Raw genomic sequence first — 21,363 nt, forward strand, 5'->3', positions numbered from 1 at the left:
GGTCATACCATAATTCTATGTTTAACTTTCTGAGAAACCACCAAACTGTTTCCCACAGCAGCTGCACTATTTTACATTCCCACCGTGATGCATGAGGGTTCCGATTTATTTATTTGAGATGGAGTCTTGCTCTGCTGCCCAGGCTGGAGTACAGGGGCTCAATCTCGGCTCACTGCAACCTCTGCCTCCCGGGTTTGAACAGTTCTCCCACCCCCTCCTGAATAGCTGACATTACAGGCATGTGCCACCATTGCCCAGCTAATTTTTGTATTTTTGGTAAAGATGAGGTTTCATCATGTTGGCCAGGCTTGTCTTGAATTCCTGACCTCAAGTGATCCACCCGTCTCGGCTTCCAGTATGCCAGGATTACAGGCATGAGTCCCTGAGCTCGGCCATTCCAATTTCTCTATGCTCTCACCAGCACCTGGCTTGTGTTTGGCTGTTTTAAATTATAGCTATCCTAGTAGGTGTAGTTGGTATGAATTGGTATCTCATTGTGGTTTTGATTTGTATTTCCCTAATAACTAATAATGTTGCCTATCTTTTTCATGTGTGTATTGGTTTTTGTATATCTTCTTGGGAGAAATGTTCATTCAAGCTCTTTGCCCATTTTCGAATTGGCTTGTTTGTTGTTGTTGTGTTGTACAAGTTGTTCACATATTCAGGATATTAACCTTTTATCAGATATATGATTTGCAAATAATTTCTTCTTGGTATATTTTGCAATAATCTTGCATATGGTATAAGATAAGCATCCAGCTTCATTCTTTTGTATAATTTAATTAACTAATTAATTATTTTAGATAGGGTCTCACTCTGTTGCCCAGGCCAGAGGGCAGTGGTGCAATCATAGCCCACCACAGGCTCAAACTCCTCGGTTCTGCAATCCTCTCACCTCAGCCTCCTGAGTAGCTGGCACTACAGGTGCATACCATCACGTCCACCTAATTTTTTTGCTTGTTTCTGAGATGGAGTCTCTCCCTGTTGCCCAGGCTGGAGTGCAATGGCATGATCTCAGCTCGCCACAATCTCTGCCTCCCGGGTTCAAGAGATTCTCCTGCCTCAGCCTCCTAAGTAGCTGGGATTACAGGTGTGTAATCCTGGCTAATCTTACATTTTTAGTAGAGATGGGGTTTCACTGTGTTGGTCAGGCTGGTCTCAAACTCCTGATCTCAAGTGATCAGCCCACCTCGGCCTCCCAAAGTGCTGGGATTATAGGTAGGCGTGAGCCACCAAGCCTGGCCCCACCTAATTTTTAAACTTTTGTAGCGATGGGGTCTTGCTATGTTGCCCAGGCTGGTTTCAAACTCCAGACCTCAAGCAATCCTCCCACCTTGGCTTCCCAAAGTGCTGGGATTATAGGTGTGAGCCACCATACCCAGACAGCTTTATGCTTTTGCATGTGAATGTTCAGTTTTCCCAGCACTATTTGTTGAAAAGATCACAATCTATTTTCACCACCCCAGAAAGAAACGCCCTACTCATTAGCAGTTATTCCCTATTCCCTCCCTTCCACTCCCCATTCCCTCCCAGCCCCAGGAAACCGTGAATTTACTTCCTCTCTGTATAGATTTGCCAATTGTGGACATTGCTATAAATTGAATCACACAAAATGGTCTTTTGTGACTAGCTTCTTTCACTTAACATGATGTTTTCAAGGTTCACAAGACCTAAAAAGGATTTTTTCAGGTCATCTAATCTAAACCTGTTTTCAATATCACAGAGTACCTTGGTAATAGAGTCCATACACGGGCCCGTTCTGTGTTTCCTTCCTTAACAACCATCACCCTAGAAACATGCCAATGCACAGGAGGTAGGGCAAGTTCTCAATGAGAGCTGCACTCTAAGTCTTTCCATCAAGGTTTTAAGTCTGCCTTTACATGGTGCCACGTGGCTAGACCACTATTTTCCCATATTATCTCTTGTTCAAATCTTACCCCTTCCTCTCACTGGACCCCACCTCCACCAGGAAGCCATCTGGAGAGCCCATTCGGGTGTAATTCTCTATCTCTGAAATCCTATAGTAAATAATTACTCTTTAATCGATGTGAGGCCACATGGGATTAGGAATCCAATTTCTTTTCTTTTTTTTTTTTTTTGAGACGGAGTTTCGCTCTTGTTACCCAGGCTGGAGTGCAATGGCGCGATCTCGGCTCACCGCAACCTCCGCCTCCTGGGCTCAGGCAATTCTCCTGCCTCAGCCTCCTGAGTAGCTGGGATTACAGGCACGTGCCACCATGCCCAGCTAATTTTTTGTATCTTTAGTAGAGACGGGGTTTCACCATGTTGACCAGGATGGTCTCGATCTCTTGACCTCGTGATCCACCCGCCTCAGCCTCCCAAAGTGCTGGGATTACAGGCTTGAGCCACCGCGCCCGGCTAGGAATCCAATTTCTAAGTATAAAAGCCTTCCTCTAGTTGAGAAGGACAAACCTCTACTTTCATGGGAAGTGAACACTGAAAGGCTTCAGAAAATCTCAGTTTGATGTATTTGGACTCGTTTTAGATCACCTCCTTTACACAAGGAAATCAGCTGATCAGGACTGATTTGTCAGACTGCTGGACAGGGTAGTGGCAAAAGTCAGCTTTGGATCCAACAGACACGGGTTCAAATGTGGCTTTTCCTATATACTGAGACCTCGGGCAAGTTAACTAACTTGTTTTGTGGTCCCTATCTTGTCCTGCCATCCACCTTTGTCACTGATAATTGTCTAACACTTCTTGCTGGACTGAAATCTCCCTGATGGCAAGAATCAAGCCTTCTTCCTCTGGGCCTTTCACAGTTCCCAGAGATCTCTTAATAGGGCCCTAGAAATGCCCCTGCTATTCTGTGTCTCAATTCTTTTCCTTTGAGACGGAGTCTTGCTCTGTTGCCCAGGCTGGAGTGCAATGGTACAATCTCAGCTCACTGCAACCTCTATCTCTCAGGTTCAACCAATTCTCCTGCCTCAGACTCCCGAGTAGCTGGGATTACATGCATGCACTACCACACCTGGCTAATTTTTTTGTTTGTTTGTTTGTTTGTTTGTTTGTATTTTTAGTAGAGACGGACTTTCACCATGTTGGCAGGCTGATCTCGAACTCCTGACCTCAGGTGATCTACCCGCCTCAGCCTCCCAAAGTGCTGGGATTACAGGTGTGAGCCATCACGCCCAGCCTCAATTCTTTAAATCTGTAATTCTCAAAGCAGAGTCCCTGGCCCAATGTGAGAGAGTAAGAGTTTCTAAAAGAATAAAAAATGCAGCAGTCTCCTGGGACTGCGTGGGTTACCCGGGAGATCCTGTGTCTTCAAACCCTGCGAGCCCATACTTTAAAACAAAATGAAGAAATTAAGGCTTAAGGAACTAGAGAGTCCCCTGCAACAAGTGGATGGATTCGAAAAGCTCAAGCTACTTCTAGAACAGTATCCCACCGTACATTGCAGGGACAGATATGACTTTTCTCAAGACTGCTCTGGAAATGGCAAGAACAGCAGTATATTCTTTACACAAATCCTCAACTAGAGAACATATTCAAAAGAAAGCTGCAGAATGGAAAATCAAGATAGATATTATTGCAGAACTTCGATATGACCTGCTGGCATTATACAAGTTTCATAAAAAGAAATCAGTGGACATTGAAGTGGACCTAATTCGGTTTTCCTTTTAAAAGCTCCCACAAACAAAAGTAGTTTAAAACCTATTTAAAATGAATAAAAAGTTGGTTTATAAAAAAAAATTAAAAAATGGATCCAAAATGTGTATTTTCTTCAATTCTTACAGGCAAGTGTATTACATGGGAATTCATTTTTATAAGGAACTAAGAACATAATATGTGAGTTATTGAGGGTTAACAAATCTTGGCATTAATAAATAAAAATTAGTCTGTTACAAGAGTTTATGAGAATGAAAATGAATGAGAATATTCATTTTCTATTCTGTAAAGAAGGGCGAGCACCATCCACCACTAAACAATACAGCAGAACTCCTGTATGCACCCAGGCTAAGAGCTGGAATTCCAATTCTCAGGAAGGGCGTTTTGTTATTAGTGCAGAAGACATTTGTTGTGTACTTTTCTTCAGCTACCCAGCGCTCTGTGAACACCCTTCTTATGCTTGGTTATTTCCTCTCAGAAGACCCACCTCCCCAAGATTGAAACTGGAATTTACAGCAAGTGATTATGGGGAGATGGTGGAGTGATGTTCTTCTACCTCGTATCCCTTAGTAAATTCCTCTTCTATTATCTATAAGCCTGCTAGCGTGGGTTCCGGTGTTTGCAATCCTGACCCTTGATGGCTGCGATGCAGTGTCGGCGCTCCCTTGGTTTTAAACTGCTTCGATTCTATTAATTTCCATCACTTATAAAATTGCTTTTAGTACAAAAAAATTAGCCAGGCATGGCGGCACACACCTGTAGTCCCAGCTACTCAGGAGGCTGAGGCAGGGGAATCGCTTGAACCCGGGAGGCGGAGGTTGCAGTGAGCTGAGATTGCGCCACTGCAATCCAGCCTGGGTGATCAAGTGAAAAAAAAAAATGGCTTTTTGGAGTTTCTGTTGATTGTTGTCTGGAGTATTTGCTGTATTACCACTTTGATTAGTTTTCTCTTCTCCTTTAATCCTTTGTTACTACCAAATTCTTTCCCACTGCGGAGTGGGAATGAGTGAACTCAGTGGGCTACAAGGTCTTTGCTCCCCTGAACTGGGTCACAGTCCAGAGGGCTTGGAAACCACAACCGGAGTAAATGTTTCCTAGGAATTCAGCTCTACTTCCTCCCTCCTGGGACACTTCAGTGAAAGCATCTCAAAGGGAGGCACAGACACTCCACAGAGGGGGCGCCCCTGCACCCACCCTCTTGGGGCAGCTCCCATCCCAGCGGCATTGTCCCTGGTCAGAATTCAGTAGATGCCTCTGCAGGCATCAGCTGGGCCCACAGCTCGAGTTGCAGGTGCAGACAGTTTAGAGCTTGCGTGGGCTGTGGCATCTGCCTTCTGGGTTGGGAGGAAGGTTTTTATTGGCTCAAATATGCACAGCCTGCACAATCAGGAAAGTCACTTTAAACCAAACTGAAGCTAAGTGATCCCCAGACACCCGGGTGGAGAAAGCGATGTTTCCAGATTTTTCAGGCAGGCTGTTATTATTTCTCAATGCCCTACCTAGCCCTCTGGCAAGTTCAGTCTGACAAGAAGCGGACATGTGTGATGTGTGTCCAGCAGAGATGGTGACCACCCAGCCTCGGCAGCATGCCAGCCAGAGGAAGGGAGGGCATCATCAGAGATGAACCAGAGAGATTCAGGGAGAGGGGAGGGGCACTGGGAATGTCTCTCAACTTCAACTTTCCCTTGAAAGAGATGGGATTCCCTCAGTGTACCACCCGGTAATACAAAGGAAGGTTATATGCTATTGTGGCCTGGGTTTTGTTTTGCTTTAATGTGGGCAAAGTTACTAAGAAAAGGTGTTGCCAAAATTTACATCCCAGGTTTATATCAATCACCCCACGCAGCAGCTCAAATGTGTCACAAAACGGTTGAGCATTTGGAGCATGGCATAAGCAGATCTTTTCTTTTCTTTCTTTCTTTTTGGTTTTCTTTTTTTTTTTTTTTGGAGATGGAGTCTCACTCTGTCACCCAGACTGGAGTGCAGTGGCACCATCTTGGCTCACTGCAACCTTTACTTCCTGGGTTCAAGCAATTCTCCTGCCTCAGCCTCCCAAGTACCTGGGACTACAAAGCGTGCCACCACCCCCGGCTAATTTTTTATATTTTTAGTAGAGATGGGGTTTGGCCACGTGGCACAGGCTGGTCTGAGGCAATCCTGGCCGGTCTCCTGAGCTCAGGCAATCCACCCGCCTCAGCCTCCCACAGTGCTGGGATTACAGGAGTGAGCCACCGCCCCGGCCTTGCTCACATCTTTTCTTCTAGCCAGATTATGGGCTCTTTTCAAGTAAAGGTTCCTCTTTCATGCTCGTGGGTACTCTTTATGGCACCAGTCTAAGGCCCTGTAGGTGGCAAGTGCTCAGTCAGTCCACTGATTATCTACTGTTGGGACGAGAGCTATATAAAACAGAGTCTTGGACAATATTTGCATCCATACAGGGGAAACTGAGGTTCAGTGACCTGCCCACTTCACACAGCAGGGCCAAGGTCAGAGTCTGCTTCTGAGACTCCTAACCCAGTGCTTTCCTTTACAAATCTCATAGACGGGTCCTCAGTGTGATATTGGAGGACATGAAATTGATGGTTTCTTGAAAAACAATGTGGCCCCAGTTTAAATGTGGAATAATGGAGTTTTTATTGTGGTAAAGTGTGCCAGAGGACGGCTCATACTTCTACTGGTGATTTTTGCTTGCAGCCTCTGGCTACAGGGAAAGCACAATGCGTAACAATAAAAACAGTTGCCAACGTCAATTAAGTACTGACTCTGTTCTGGGTAAGTCCTTTCCCCATCCTCACTCAGTGCCCAGGACAGCCTGATCCTGACTCCTCTGTAAGCCAGATAAAGATGCTGCCTCATGGCCCAGCCTGAGTTCAGGGCTGTGTTTAAAGAATCAGCAGTTAAGCAGAAAAAAGTTAGTTGGAAGCAATCCAGACCTTCACTGCAGTCTCTAGAGAAAACACCAAACGGGAAGTGCATTCCTAGCACAAAGCAAAAGTCTTAAATTTTTTCTTTCCCATCTCTGCTGCTCTAAGGGTCTATTTCCAGCAGAGCAACTGCCCCAGCAGCCGTATGCGCTGCTCCCTGATGTCCTCGTGCAAATCCTCCCACCTGGTTCTTCACTCTCTCACCTCCCTCACTTCTGGCATCTACACATCCCTCCTCAGCCAGCCTCTCTCTGCTCTCTTCATTGGGAATTCCAATATTGGCTCCATTTGTCCACGGCTTTTTCATCTCTGAATGACCTCAATCTGCATAATAATAGAGGGAGAACAGCCAAGAAAGCTCTGCCAGAAGTGTCCTTTGGAGGAAATTACTTAGAAGGCTGCACAAGCACAGACATTTTTTGGTTGGTTGGTTGGTTGGTTTGTTCTGAGACAGGGTCTCGGTCTGATACTAAGGCTGGAGTGCGGTGGCATGATCACAGGTCACTGCAGCCTTGATCTGTCAGGCTCAGGTGATCCTTCTGCCTCAGCCTCCCGACTAGCCGGGACTGCAGGTGTGCACCACCACGCCTGGCTAATTTTTGAAATGGTGTTTTGGCATGTTGTCCTGGGCTCAAGTGATCTGCCTGCCTTGGCCTCCCAGTGTTAGGATTACATGTCTGAGCCACCACATCCAGTTGCAAGGAAGTTTTTAATACTCATATGTTGATGGTTTTATTCCCTGTACACTCATTTTACAGATTAGAAAACTGGGGTTTAATAATACGAGTACTAGGCCAGGCATGGTGACTCATGCCTGTAATTCTAGCACTTCGGGAGGCCGAGGCGGGTGTGGATCATCTGAGGTCAGGAGTTTGAGACCAGCCTGGCCAACATGGTGAAACTTCATCTCTACTAAAAATACGAAAATTAGCTGGGCGTGGTGATGTGTACCTATAGTCCCAGCTACTTGCAAGGCTGAAGCAGCTGAATCATTTGAACCCGGGAGGTGGAGGTTGTGGTGAGCTGAGATCACACCATTGCACTCTAGCCTGGGTGACAGAGTGAGGCTCTGTCTCAAAAAAATAATTAAAAAAAAAAATACTAGCACTAATGAATACTTATACGATTATAACAATAATTATTATTAGCTAGATACTGTCCTATATTGCATAAATGCTAACTTATTTAATTTCACAATGACCATATTAGGTAAGTGCTATTATATCCTTTTCAAAGATCATAGGTTCAAGGGCACCAATCTAGTAAGTGGCAGGTTTGGAATTTAAATTGAGGTTTGTCTGACTCCAGAGACTGAGCTCTTAACGACAGTGTTCTTTGCGTTTTGGGTCCTATTTCTGCAGCCATCTATGAAGCAAGTAGGCTTTGGAAGTCTAGACAGAAAGAGAAGGAACCAGATAGAAGGATTTAGCAAAGGAATTAAATTAACATGAAATTCCACCACCAGCCATGCTATTAAACATCAGGTGATTATTAAAATATAAACATGGTTGGGGAATGCGCTAGGTCTCTAAATAAGACCAATTTATTTGTAAAGGAATAGCTAAAAAATTCAGTGACTTTCTAATCCACTGCAAATTATTTAATCAATAAAACACAATTACTTTTCAAATAATCTTTGAAAGTTCCAAGAAGTCTTGAGGTGTTTAATTGCTATTTAACCAGATAGCAGCAGCTGAGTTACACAGATATCCATTTCATATAAAATGCTCTTTGCAGATGGAACACTCTGTCAAATTTTCCATTAGAAAGACATATTTTCAGGGCAGATACAAGGGTTTTAGGTTACAAATTAATTTCGTTGCCCTGTTGTCCTCTAGGCAGGCAGGGGGAGGCTGGAATGGCTGATGCAGGCATCCACAGCTCCTGCCTTGTTAACTCGGGAGTGCAATGAACCTCCCTGTCAATAATAAGCAATGGATACAAAATCAGAATCACTGGGGTAGGAACCTGTGGGTTTTTTTCTTTTTTAAATACGAAATGCTTCATGAATTTTTGTGTCATTCCTTGTTCAGAGGCCATGCTGATCGTCTCTGTATCCCTCCAATTCTGGTATATTTGCTGCTGAAATGATCATAGCAATCCAAGTTCTAACCAGCCACCCCTCCAGGTAATTTTTATGGACATGATAGCTTGAGAAGCACTGTTCTAGCCTACTTTTTAAAACATTTGGTGAGGCCGGGCGTGGTGGCTCATGCCTGTAATCCCAGCACTTTGGGAGGCAGAGGTGGGTGGATCACCTGAGGTCGGGAGTTCGAGACCAGCCTGACCAAACAAACATGGATAAATCTCATCTCTACTAAAAGTACAAAAATTAGCTGGATATGGTGGCACATGCCTGTAATCCCAGCTAGTCGAGAGGCTGGGGCAGGAGAATTGATTGAACCTGGGAGGCAGAGGTTGCAGTGAGCCTAGATCATACCATTCCACTCCAGCCTGGGCAACAAGAGTGAAACTCTGTCACAAAAAAATAAAATAAAACATTTGGTGAACTCTAGCTCAGTGTTTCTCAAACTATAGTATGCCTATAAACCTGAAGATCTTGTTAACATGCAGACGCTGATTCAGTAGGTCTGGAGTGGGGCCTGATAGCTGGCATTTCCAACAAGCATCTCAAGCGATGCTGATCTGCTGGTCCCAGCACCAAGTAGCAAGGTGTGTGGTCAGGGTTTGTGAAGGAATGTGAAGGAGCTCAACAGACCTAATCATGATTCCTAGCACCAGCAGTTGAAACTGTGTGACCTTGCATAAGTCACTCTATCCCTTGAAGCCCACTTCCTCAGCTATAAAAGGGTACAAAGTGGCCAGTGCAGTGGTTGACACCTGTAATCTCAGCACTTTGGGAGGCAGAGGTGGGCGGATCACCTGAGGTCAGGAGTTCGAGACCAGCCTGACCAACGTGGAGAAATCCCGTCTCTACTAAAAATACAAAATTAGTCAGGCATGGTGGCGCATGCCTCTAGTCCCAGCTACTTGGGGGGCTGAGGCAGGAGAATCACTTGAACCTGGGAGGCGGAGGTTGCGGTGAGCCAAGATTGGACCACTGCACTCCAGCCTGGGCAACAACAGCAAAATTTCGCCTCAAAAAAAATGTACAAAGTAACACTCTCCACTTTATGAGGCTGATCTGATGGCTGTACACCTACACTTAACACAGTGCTTGGCAAGTAGAAAACACCCAAATACAAGCTGTGGTTGCTGTCGTTTCTGAGGGAAGGAAGACACTAGTAAGTGCCCAGTCATGGTCAGTTGTTTTATTTATTGAGAGCAGTTGTGTGGTCTGTTAGGCACTGTGCCAAGTATTACACTATTATTACTTACTCTTTCCGAAGACGCTACGTCTCTATGTATTATTTTTTCTGTTTAACAGATTAGGAAGCCTAAGCTCAGAGAGGTTTAGTAACTTGGTCATAGTCACAAAGATAGTAAAAGTCAGCCAGGTGCAGTGGCTCACGCTTGTAATCCCAGCACTTTGGGAGGCCAACGTGGGCGGATCATGAGGTCAAGAGATGGAGACCACCCTGGCCAACATGGTGAAATCCCATTTCTACTAATAAATACAAAAATTAGCTGGGCGTGGTGGCGTGCGCCTGTAGTTCCAGCTACTTGGGAGGCTGAGGCAGGAGAATTGCTTGAACCCCAGAGGCGGAGGTTGCAGTGAGCTGAGATTGCGCCATTGCACTCCAGCCTGGGCCTGGCAACAAAACAAGACTCTGTCTCAAAAAAAAAAGTAAAAGGCAGAGGTAGGGTTTAATTTAGGTGTTCCTGCCCAAGTTGTTTATTTTTTTCTTCCCCTCCAGCTTTTTCTTTTTTTTAAAGACAGGGTCTTGCTCTGTTGCCCAGGCTGGACTGCTGGATTGCAGTGATTAAAATCACAGCTCACTCTAGCCTTGACCTCCTAAGTTCAAGTGATCCTCCTGCCTCAGCCTCCAGAGTAGCTGGGACCACAGGTGCATGCCACCACGCCTGGCTTATTTTTTATAAAGACAGGCTCTCATTATGTTCCCCAAGCTGGTCACAAACTCCTGGCTCAAGTGATCTTCCCACCACAGCCCCCGAAAGTGTTGAGATTACAGGCATGAGCCATATACCTGGACAATTGCCTAATGTCTTCACGGCCCAGACTGAAGCCTGGTTCTGTCCATGCCCTCCGGAGTCCAGGAAAGGTGGTGAGCTGGCACCTGATGACCCCACAACATGGCACATTACAGGACCAGGGAATGCAGAGGCAGAGAATGGGCAGTGGCAGACAGAGGCCTCAAGGAAGGATTGCCAAGGAACAGAACAAAATCAGGCTCAAAAGAAGGAGAGGACCAGGTTCCAAAAGGATTTAGACACCCAGCAAGCCATCAGGAATGAGCCTAAAGTGATGAGGGCTGTGCCTTCTTTACTTCTGTTTCCCCAGAGCTCAGTACCATGCACCATAGTGCTGCCTCATAAAGATAAGCAGTTGAATTAATGAATTATTTAAATAACAGATTAATTCATATTTTGAGGGTAGCAACTGATTTGAAATTGGTAGGCAGGATGTCTTGGAGTGGGAGAGAGATGTTCACCTCTGGACTTTTCTTAAGAGTGAGGCATTCAAAATCAACGAACAACTGGAATATTTCCCTTGGAGTACTGCCAGCGCACACAATGCCTCCTTTTCTTCCCAGGTCAGAAGGCATTTTGGGCCCAGCCCTTCGGCATGTGTGTGCAGCCGGCAGCCTGTCCGACATACTTACCCACTTGTGCTCTGGAACACAAAGGCCTCCCGCCTGCCAAGCCCAACACAAATGCCTCCTTCACCACAGTCCTCTGGCGTGTGTGGGTTCAGCTGCTGCTGCTGCTGAAAGTTCCCCTCCAGGGCCAAAGTGAGGTGAGGCTCCAGTGGCTCCAGTCTCTCCGCTACTGCCCAGAGAAAGAGACCACAGTACTTTCTCAACCATCGAGTCCCCTTCACTGGCCACGAGGCATGAATTTCAACAGCCCAGCAACTTGAGGAAGAAGAAAAGGGACCCTTTTCTGTTCAAAGACCAGCCTCGACAGATTGTGTGCAATCATTCATTTATCAGAAATTTTTCTTCAGGCACTGGGCTGGGTTCTGCGGACGCATCGATGAATAAGAAGGCTTCTTTTCTTTAAGGAACTCACAGTCCAAAACAGGATTCAGAGACCCAAACAAGGACCTATGTGGTATTAGAGATGTGTGGCTGGAGCATCTCCGAGGATCAGAAAAGCATCACAGATGTGGCATCCTTTAGCTGGGCATTGAAGGATGAGTAAAAGTTCGGCAGGCAAATGGGAGAAGCAGCTCTCTAGCTAGAGATGAAAACACGTATGGTGGGCTTGAAGAATGACCGGCAATCCTGGCCTAGAGTTCAGGGTCGGGAAAGAGGATCGGGGAAGGCAGGGGCTGGAAGTCAGCTCATTTGCTTTTCTAGCGTAGGAAACCATCAAAGATTCTTAAGCAGGGAGGAACAAGATGAAAGCTGGGTTTTGGATACAACTCTGACTGCAACAAGGGGCATATGTCCCCAGATACTGGCCTATTAGTAGACATTCAATAAATATTTACAGAATGAACAACTGATTTCAGGAGGGAAATAGTAAGTCTGGCCAGACTTAATGCCTCTCCCTAAACGCTCCTTTTAGCTATTTTTTTCTTGTAAGAGAATAGAAGCTTTTCTTCTCCTGTATTGAACCATTACAAATGTATATAATCTAAAATTGCAGGCATAATTACACAGTGTCTTATATGGTTGGGAGTTTCATGAGTGTTGGCTTTGTCTTCCTCACTGACTTTCGACTCCGTGACAGCTGGGGCAATGCCTTTTGAGCTGTCTCTGCATTGCCCAACAGCATCTAGCACGTGTGCGGAACACAGTAGGCTCCAGGTAAGCAAAACATGAAACAGACTCAAGGAGCACAAGAGTTGTACAGGCTCTTGCAATTACCGGGTTCAACTCTCTCATTTTACACCACTGATCACTGGGTGAAATGATAACATTTTAGATATATTGGGTTAAATAAAATATATTAAAATTAATTTCACCTGTTTTCTTTTTATTTTCTTTAATGTACTCCTAGAAAAGTTAAAATGTGTCTCAAACTTTTTTTCTTTTTTCTTTTTTTTTGAGACAGGCTCTCACTTTGTCACCCGGGCTGGAGTGTAGTGGTGCGATCTCAGCTCACTGCAACCTCTGCCTCCTGGGTTCAAGCAATTCTCCAACCTCAGCCTCCTAAGTAGCTGGGACTACAGGCACATACCACTATGCTTGGCTAATTTTTGTATTTTTTGGTAGAGACGGGGTTTCATCATGTTGACCAGGGTGGTCTTGAACTCCTGACCTCAAGTGATCTGCCCACCTTGGCCTCCCAAAGTGCTGTGATTAAAGGCATGAGCCACTACACCTGGACCTTTAAATTCTATATCTACTGGCAAGAGCTGGTCAATAACACAACTATTGTACCAAATTTGGGCTAAATAAATGTTTTAGGTCCATTTAACCAAAGGAATTAATCTGAATGGCAACAGAATGGATACGTTTCGATTTGCTGGGCATGGGAATGGAGTGCTGGGAAGTTGCGACCTGAATTAAGAAAGAAGTCCTCACTGGGGTACCAGAAGCAGATTTTTATGATGTGCCACCCAGAAAAGGGCCAAACATCCAAAATGAGACCAAATGTCAAAAAAGCCCATAAGCCTTCCAGTGATGACAAGGATGACCCTGGACCCACTTCCAGTCCAGGATCCTCCCCTTCAGTGTTCTAGCTCTGCGCTGGGCCTTAACTTCCCCAGGCTCCTGCCTGCCCCTCCACTGACCTCAGATGACCTCCAAAACCTCCCTCCCCAACCCCTGTCCTCTTCACTTGCTCCCACCGGTCTCTCCAGGACACTAAGCCCAGCAACCTCATGCATTCCAAAAAGCCTTCCCCAACCAGCAGCACTAGGGCCAAATACCCATCCCCTCACCAACAGGAGATTCCTGCCAACAATTAAGAAAGGAGGCAGGCCAGGCGCGGTGGCTCATGCCTTTAATTCCATCACTTTGGGAGACTGAGGCAGGCGGATCACCTGAGGTTGGGATCTCAAGACCAGCCTGACCAACTCGGAAAAACCCCACCTCTACTAAAAATACAAAATTAGCTAGGCGTGGTGGCACATGCCTCTAATCCCAGCTACTTGGGAGGCTGAGGCAGGAGAATGGCTTGAACCTGGGAGGCGGAGGTTGCGGTGAGCCAAGATAGCTCCACTGCACGTGGGCAACGAGAGTGAAACTCCAACTCAAAAAAAAAAAAAAAAAAAAGAAAAGAAAGGAGGCACTATGATACAGCACGACCAGCATGGCTTGTGAGCCAGGAAATCCAGATCTTAACTCAGATTTGTCCAATTTCTGCTGTGTGAGTTTAAGACATATTACAACTTCTTTGGGCCTCAGCTGCTTATTTGCTACCTACTAATACTAAGTCTATAGACTTGCCAGAGGGTTCAATGAGCTAATGGGAGTACAAGGGCTTTGCTAAAGAAGAAGTGACACCCAAATGAAAGGGAACATTGTAATCTAGAGAGGGAAGCAGGAGAAGAGATGTGAAAAGGAAAAGGAGAGTGCGGGGAGTGTCACTTGCAAAGACAAGGTGTGAATCCCTTCCATTGTGCTAAGAGGGGCTGACCTTTCCTGCAGCAGGAGGGCGCCCCCACCCCTTGCCTAAGAGCCAGCACAGGCCATAGTCTTCCTATCAGAGAACACCACATACCTGGCTTCAGGAATTCCCCCGCAGCTGAATAAATAAAAGTGACTTCAGGGAAAGTGTCCTAAACAAAACCTGAATGCAGCTGTTAATAAACTGCTTGAGATTTTTTTTTTTTTTTTTTTTTTGAGTCTTGCTCTGTCACCCAGGCTGGAGTATAGTGGTGTGATCTCAGCTCACTGTAACCTCCGCCTCCCGGGTTCAAGCAATTCTCCTGCCTCAGTCCCCCCGAGAAGCTGGGCCTACAGGTGCCCACCACTGCGTCCAGCTAATTTTTAAGTAGAGACAGGGTTTCACCATGTTGGCCATGGTTGGCCAGGCTGGTCTCAAATTCCTGACCTCAGGTGATCCGCCCGCCTCGGCCTCCCAAATTGATGAAATTACAGGCGTGAGCCACAGGGCCCAGCCCTGCTTGAGATTTTGATGTTATATAGCACTGAAAGGAGGATTTTAAGCTCTATTGTGAAAGTTCTAACTCATCCAAGATTCGCTGGCCCTCTCAACCGTCCTGCAACACGGTGAAGAAAGGAAAATGGGGAATCTAAAGAATGGAAGATGTTAAGTCGGGGTTGCTTCTTCTTACTGCTGCGATGGCCTCTGATAACCCAGTACCCAAAAAGCTGCTTTGAGTTGCATTCACATTTTATTTAGTCCTCAATAGAGCCTTTGAAGGAAGGAATTATTATCTCCATTTAACAGAATTGGCAACTGAGGTTTGGATGGGCCCAGTGGGGATTCAGGACTAGCTGTTTCTGTCTAGTAGTGCTTCCTATCACAGACTCACTCTTTTTAAAGACAAGACCCTGTTCTGCCACCCAGGCTGGAGTGCAGTGGTGCCATCATGGCTCACCGTGGCCTGGGACTCCTGGCCTCAAGTAATCCTCCTGCCTCAGCCTCCTGAGTAGCTGGGACTACAGGCATGTGCCATCAGGCCTGGCTAATTTTTATGTTTATGTTTTGTAGAGACAGGGGTCTCACTATGTTTCCCAGGCCGGTTTCAAACTGCTGGCCTCAAGCGATCCTCCTGCCTCAGTCTCTGAAAGCACTAGGATTACAGCCATGAGTCACTGCACCCAGACCACAGATTTTCTTTACTCGGACCCAGACACAATATAATGACTTGCAATATGTTCAAGACAAAGCAGGAAAAAAACAGCAGGACAATAGGTAAGCCCCATTTTTATTTAAAAAACTTTCTATCCAAATATATCTGGATATGTATCTAGGTCTATCTAAGAATATGTATATGTCATATATATATAGAGCCAAACTAGATCCATTTCCTCCAAATTGGTTCATATGCCCTAACCACCAATTCTTGACAGTTTAAAATTTTGCCTTTATATGCTTCTATATTATTTTATCATTATTATTATTATTTTTTGAGTTGGAGTCTTGCACTGTCGCCCCGGGCTGCTGCAACCTCTGCCTCCCGAGTTCAAGTGATTCTCCCACCTCAGCCTCCCGAGTAGCTGTGAGTACAGGTGCCTGCCACCACACCTGGCTAATTTTTTGTATTCTTAGTAGAGACTGGGTTTCACTATGGTGGCCAGGCTGGTCTCGAACTCCTGACCTCATGATCTGCCCACCTCGGCCTCCCAAAGTGCTGGGATTAATGGCGTGAGCCACTGCGCCTGGCCTTTTTTTTTTTTTTTTTTTTTAAAGTCCCCATCTCTGTTGCCCTGGCAGAGGTGCAGTGGCATGATCATAGCTCATTGCTTCTATATATTTTCAATGTTTGCTGCTAACTGGTATGATATTTATAATTTTTAAATTAAAAAATTCCTAATAGTGTTCACTGAGCCTTTCAAATTATGAAGGCCACCCCTCCAATATACACATTATTTGGTGAAATAATTATAATATAATATAATATAATATAAATTTATATTCCCTCCTTCTTTTCCAAATTATTCCTAAAAGTTTTCTTTTTATTAGTTTCCATAGCAATTAAACACACACACACACACATATTTCACCCTGTCCTTTTTTTAAGCTTAAAAGGTTAATAAAGCAAGGTAGTAAACATCTTACAATGCAATAAATATTTGCCAAGGGTGGGTGTTTTGGTGTCATCCCCAGTAAAGTGGCCAGACACCATAGCTGAGAGCAAAAGGGCTCACTCGTCATTTCCATCTTTCCAGATGTCCTGGCCCCACCTTTACTTCCTCCAGCTTCCTTCCCAGGCCGTCAGGCAGGAAGCCTCCCATTTGCCCCGCCTAACTGCTTCTCAACACACAATCAAAATTTTCCTGAGGAGTCAGCGAGGTGGCCCACGCCTGTAATCCCAGCACTTTGGGAGGCTGAGACGGGTATATCGCCTGAGGTCAGGAGTTTGAGGGCAGTGTGGACAACATAGTAAAACTCTGTCCTACTAAAAATACAAAAATTAGCCGGACATGGTGGTGCATACCTGCAATCCCAGCTACTTGGGAGGCTGAGGCAGGAGAATTGCTTGAACCCGGAGATTGCAATGGGCTGAGATCGCACCACTACACTCCAGCCTGGATGACAGAAAGAGACTCTGACTCAAAAATAAATAAATAAATAAATAATTCCTGAGAAGTAGTTAAAATTCATTTCCTAATCTGATAAAGGGATTATAATCGTTTAGAATTTATTTTCTTCTGTGATGCATTAACATTCTGAGAACATTGTAATAACTCCACAGTAAGCTTATGGCAGAGATTTCAGACAAGCCAATTAGTGGTGGGACCTCAGCCATCACCTGAAGTTCTGCTGCTCACCTTCCACCCAGGTGTGGCCATGGCAGGAGTGACTCAAGGCTAGTGTTGCCAGACCTGCCTTCCCCCCCCCACCCGAAAAGAAGCTAGACATGTGGATTTATGTAAAATCTGATTTTTAAATGTTGACTGAATTCTTCTTTTTAAAAAAATGCTATGCGGGTCAAACAAAACCCACATGCCACTCATGTGCCTGCCAGCCAGGCCCTGAAGGCTATCTCAGCACACCTCCCTAGGCTCATCTCAATTCCTCTGCCCCTCACAAATGCCACTCACACTTCACCCTTGCCTTAACACCCCTGCACCTTCGCTCACATGTACCTAGCTTGTGGGATGCCCTTTTTTGTCTTCGCTATCAGACCGGGAGGTGGCAGGTTGCAGCTTGGCCTCTGGGCCCTGGGAACCAGTCTTCACCTCTGCCTGCCCTTTGCTCCTGGTCTCTAGCGCCCTAGGGAAAAGTGTTTTCTGCATGATTCAGGTTCTGCTTTGGAAGGCTAACTACAGTAATGATGGATGACAGTGGGGACGCGCCTTCCCCAGAAGCTAACTGGAAAGCGAGCTGGAGCGGCTCCCACGGGCGTCTGCACGGAGAGGGGCCTGACTTCACTCCCATTGCTCAGGGTGGCTGCCGGGCCAGAAAATGTGTCTTCTGCAGTCAGGACAAGGGCAGGGGCGGGAGGATCCTCTAGAGAGCCCTGAAGTGAGGCTGTGCTGGCTGCTAGAAAACTCCTGAGCAGCTGGACCCCCGCCCCTCCTCACTCACCAGCCAGGAGGCTGGGCCAGGTGCTCCTGCTCTCGGTCTCTCTCCTAGTCCAGGCTGGAGAGAACTATCCTGGTCGCAGGAGGAATCACAAAGAATCTAGTCAGGCTGATGTTCTCTCTCTCTATTTTTTTTTTTTCTTCTTTGAGACAGAGTCTCGCTTTGTCACCAGGCTGGAGTGCAGTGGCACGATCTTTGCTCCCTTCAATCCCGCCTCCTGGGTTCAAGTGATTCTCCTGACTCAGCCTCCCTCGTAGCTGGAATTACAGGCGCCCGCCATCACTCGAGACTTATTTTTGTATTTTTAGTAGAGATGGGGGTTTTACCATGTAGGCCAGGATGGTCTCGATCTCTTGACCTCATGATCCACACGCCTTGGCCTTCCAAAGTGCTGAGATTATAGGCGTGAGCCACCACCCCCAGCCAACTGGGCTGACATTCTAAAAAGCCCAGCTGCCCTCTCAAAGGAAAAATTTCTAGCACCTACCAATACTTACCCCAAGATCAGAGGGTTAAGGAAATCTCTGCTTTCCTCCTACCACTATCATCAAAGTCAACCCAGGGAGGGAACATCGAGGGCCCCTCTCCCCAAGGAACAGCACCTCGGAGAATTTGCCTAGAAGGCAGTGATCTGGGAAAAAGATCACAGGGCCCAGCCCTTCCCAGAGCAAGGCAGATTCCCAAGTCCCTTCCCACCCAGACTTGGAATCTAAGCGTCTGGGGTGGAGGAGCAGGGTCCCCCTGACTTCCGATTCTCCTGCCTCTCTTTCTTCTATCTCCTCCCTTAGGGATTCACCCAGAAGGGGCTTTCAGTCCTCACCTCCAGGATGACTCTAAGAATGCCAGGTGTTTTCGTCTGTGTGGGCTGCTATCACAAACAAGAGGCATGTGTATGTCTCACCATTCTAGAGGCTGGGAGGATGCCTTTAGCATGCCAGCATGGCCGGGTTCTGGTGGGGTCCCTCTTCCAGGTTGCAGACTGCTGGCATCTGGCATGTTCTCACACGCCGGAAGGGTTGACAGAGCCCTTTCTGACAAGGGCACTATCTCGTTCGTGAGAGCTCCACCTTCATGACCTAAACTACCTCCCAAAGATTCCATGTCCTAATCATATCACATTGGAGATTAGGACATCAACATCTGAGTTCTGGGAGGATACCAGCTTTAAGACCACAGCACCGGGCTCTCACTGAGAGCCCCAGGCAGGCCTGGCAGCATCCACAGACACTTTAGCTCAGTAAATCCTCAACACACCAGTGAGATAGGATCTATTAACCTATTTTAAAGGCAAGAAAGTTAATTTCAAAACCACTTTATTATTAGAAAGGAAGAGAAACCTTCAATGGAAAGAAGACTACATTAAATTTTTTTTAAAAGTTAAAAAAACAAACAAAAAAAACCAGCCAGGCATGGTGGCTCATGCCTGTTAATTCCAGCACTTTGGGAGGCTGAGGTGGGTGGATCACCTGATGTCAGGAGTTCGAGACCAGCCTGGCCAATGTGGTGAGACCCAATCTCTACTAAAAATACAAAAAATTAGCCAGATGTGGTGGCGGGTACCTGTAATCCCAGCTACTTGGGAGGCTGAGGCAAGAGAATTGCTTGAACCTGGGAGGTGGAGGTTGCAGTGAGCTGAGATCATGCTGCCACTGCACTCCAGCCTGGTGACAGAGGGAGACTTCATCTCAAAAAAAAAAAGTTAAAAAAAAAAGCTAATAAGAACCAGGACTTCAGCTAGGGAATCTTAGAAAAGGGAGGCGGCGGGGGGGAAGCTAATTTTATTAACTAGTTATTATGTGCCAAGGGCTTTATGTGCACTATCGAATTACATCCTTGGGTAACTCTACAATACAATCTTTTTTGGTCCCCATTTTACAGACAGAAAGCTGAGGAATAGGGTGGTGATGTGACCTGGCCAAGGCCCAGGGCATTCCACTCTTCCACCGGCCACACACTGCCATGGGTTAACAGGCTCTCCTTCCAGGTAACACATCTGCATTTTAACAAGAGCTGCCTGGAGAAGACAAAGTAGCCCAAAGCAATGGCTCGAAAGCCTGGAATTACTCTGCCAGTGGGCAGAGCTCTCAGGGCAGGAGCCTTTTGGCACCATCAGGCATCACCCGAAGGCGGCCACCCACGGGCCTGGCTGACACAGGGCTCCATTCAGCAGTCGGTGAAGTCGAGGGACACTGGGGTCACATGAAGGAGAAGAGGATTAAGTCAGGGAAGGCCAGCCCCGAGGCAGGCACACGGGGGAGGCAAGCAAGCACCTGAAGAAAAATGTGCTCCTCCCCGTCCCCTTGCCCCAAATATCTGCCACTTAACAATGTGGAAGAGACACCGTCATCATCAGTGCCAGGGCGAGGCAGCAAACTGGAGCAAAAGGTCCTTGTTGAGCTCAATCCCCTGGCAACCCAGGGCCTGCCATCTGCCTTCGGTGGTTTGCTCCTCTGTTAAAAGACAAGAGGGGGTGATCTAGGTAAGCGTGAAGGTTTCTTCCACCTTCAACTAGCACAAAACTGCATCGGAGCCTTATGCATCTGGTACTTGGAGCAGCAGCATGAACGGCCATGGTGGGATGCAGGGAGGACTGGAGAGAGAGGAAGAAAGCAGCAGGGGACAAAGAAATGTGGGAGACAAGCTCTCGGTGACGGAGCCCAGAATAGGGGCAAGAATGGGACCGAAGGAAACAATTCATTTGCTTTCATCAAGGTTCTACTGAGGACTCCAGGACAGATGTGGCCCTAGGCACTGGGAAGGGGAGGGGGAGCGTCTCTCCAGAGGGACAGCCACACACAGCAACACAAATGAGCTCTTCACAAGGCCAGAGCTGCTCACACTGGAGAGAAATCAGGGGAGCCTTCCTGCCAGAGTCACCTGAGAAGACGGGGACAATTTCCCCCAGTCCAAGTCGAGTTCCTCTCACTCAAATGGAAAGAACTAACCAAAATGGCACTGAAGTACTGGAGGGAGAAGAGGTAAATTTAGGGAAGCATCATTATCTCCATTTCACAGATATGAAACCTGAGGGTCAGCATGGTCAGAGCCAGGTAGCAGGGCTGGCACTAGAACCCATTCTGCCTGACTCCACAGCCTTTGCTTGTCATTTCTGTTCTACGTCACTCCTTCAGACTGTGTGCCTATGAGTGGGTTAAGGGTGGGAGGGGAAGGGAAGTGGCGTGAGAACAGGCAAAGGCCAGAGAGATGGACTGCGGAAGATGAGGAGGGAGAGTAGGCACTTTCCTACCGAAACAGTACGGCAGCCAGAGCTTTCCCAAACAGACTTCCCGTGGTTGCCTGTAGCAGGGCTTTTTTTTTTTTTTCCCCGATGGAGTCTCGCTCCATTGCCCAGGCTGGAGTGCAGTGGGGTGATCTTGGCTCACTGCAACCTCCACCTCCTGGCTTCAAGCGATTCTCCTGCCTCAGCCTCCTGAGTAGCTGTGATTACAGGCGCATGCCACCACGCCCAGCCAGTTTTTTGCATTTTCAGTAGAGATGGGGTTTCACCATGTTAGCCACAATGGTTTCAATCTCTTGACCTCATGATCCG

General features: G+C 46.7%; 1 protein-coding gene and 1 pseudogene across 1 annotated transcript in view; both read right to left on the bottom strand.

The window, feature by feature from the left end:
• KANK4 (KN motif and ankyrin repeat domains 4) overlaps positions 1 to 21,363 on the bottom strand; it is an 89,555-nt gene that overhangs the window by 59,346 nt on the left and 8,846 nt on the right. The window lies entirely within an intron of this gene.
• Positions 8,545 to 8,657, bottom strand: LOC120366173 (U6 spliceosomal RNA; annotated as a pseudogene).

This window comes from Saimiri boliviensis, chromosome 11, assembly GCF_048565385.1.
Source record: "Saimiri boliviensis isolate mSaiBol1 chromosome 11, mSaiBol1.pri, whole genome shotgun sequence".
Taxonomy (NCBI): Eukaryota; Metazoa; Chordata; class Mammalia; order Primates; family Cebidae; genus Saimiri; species Saimiri boliviensis.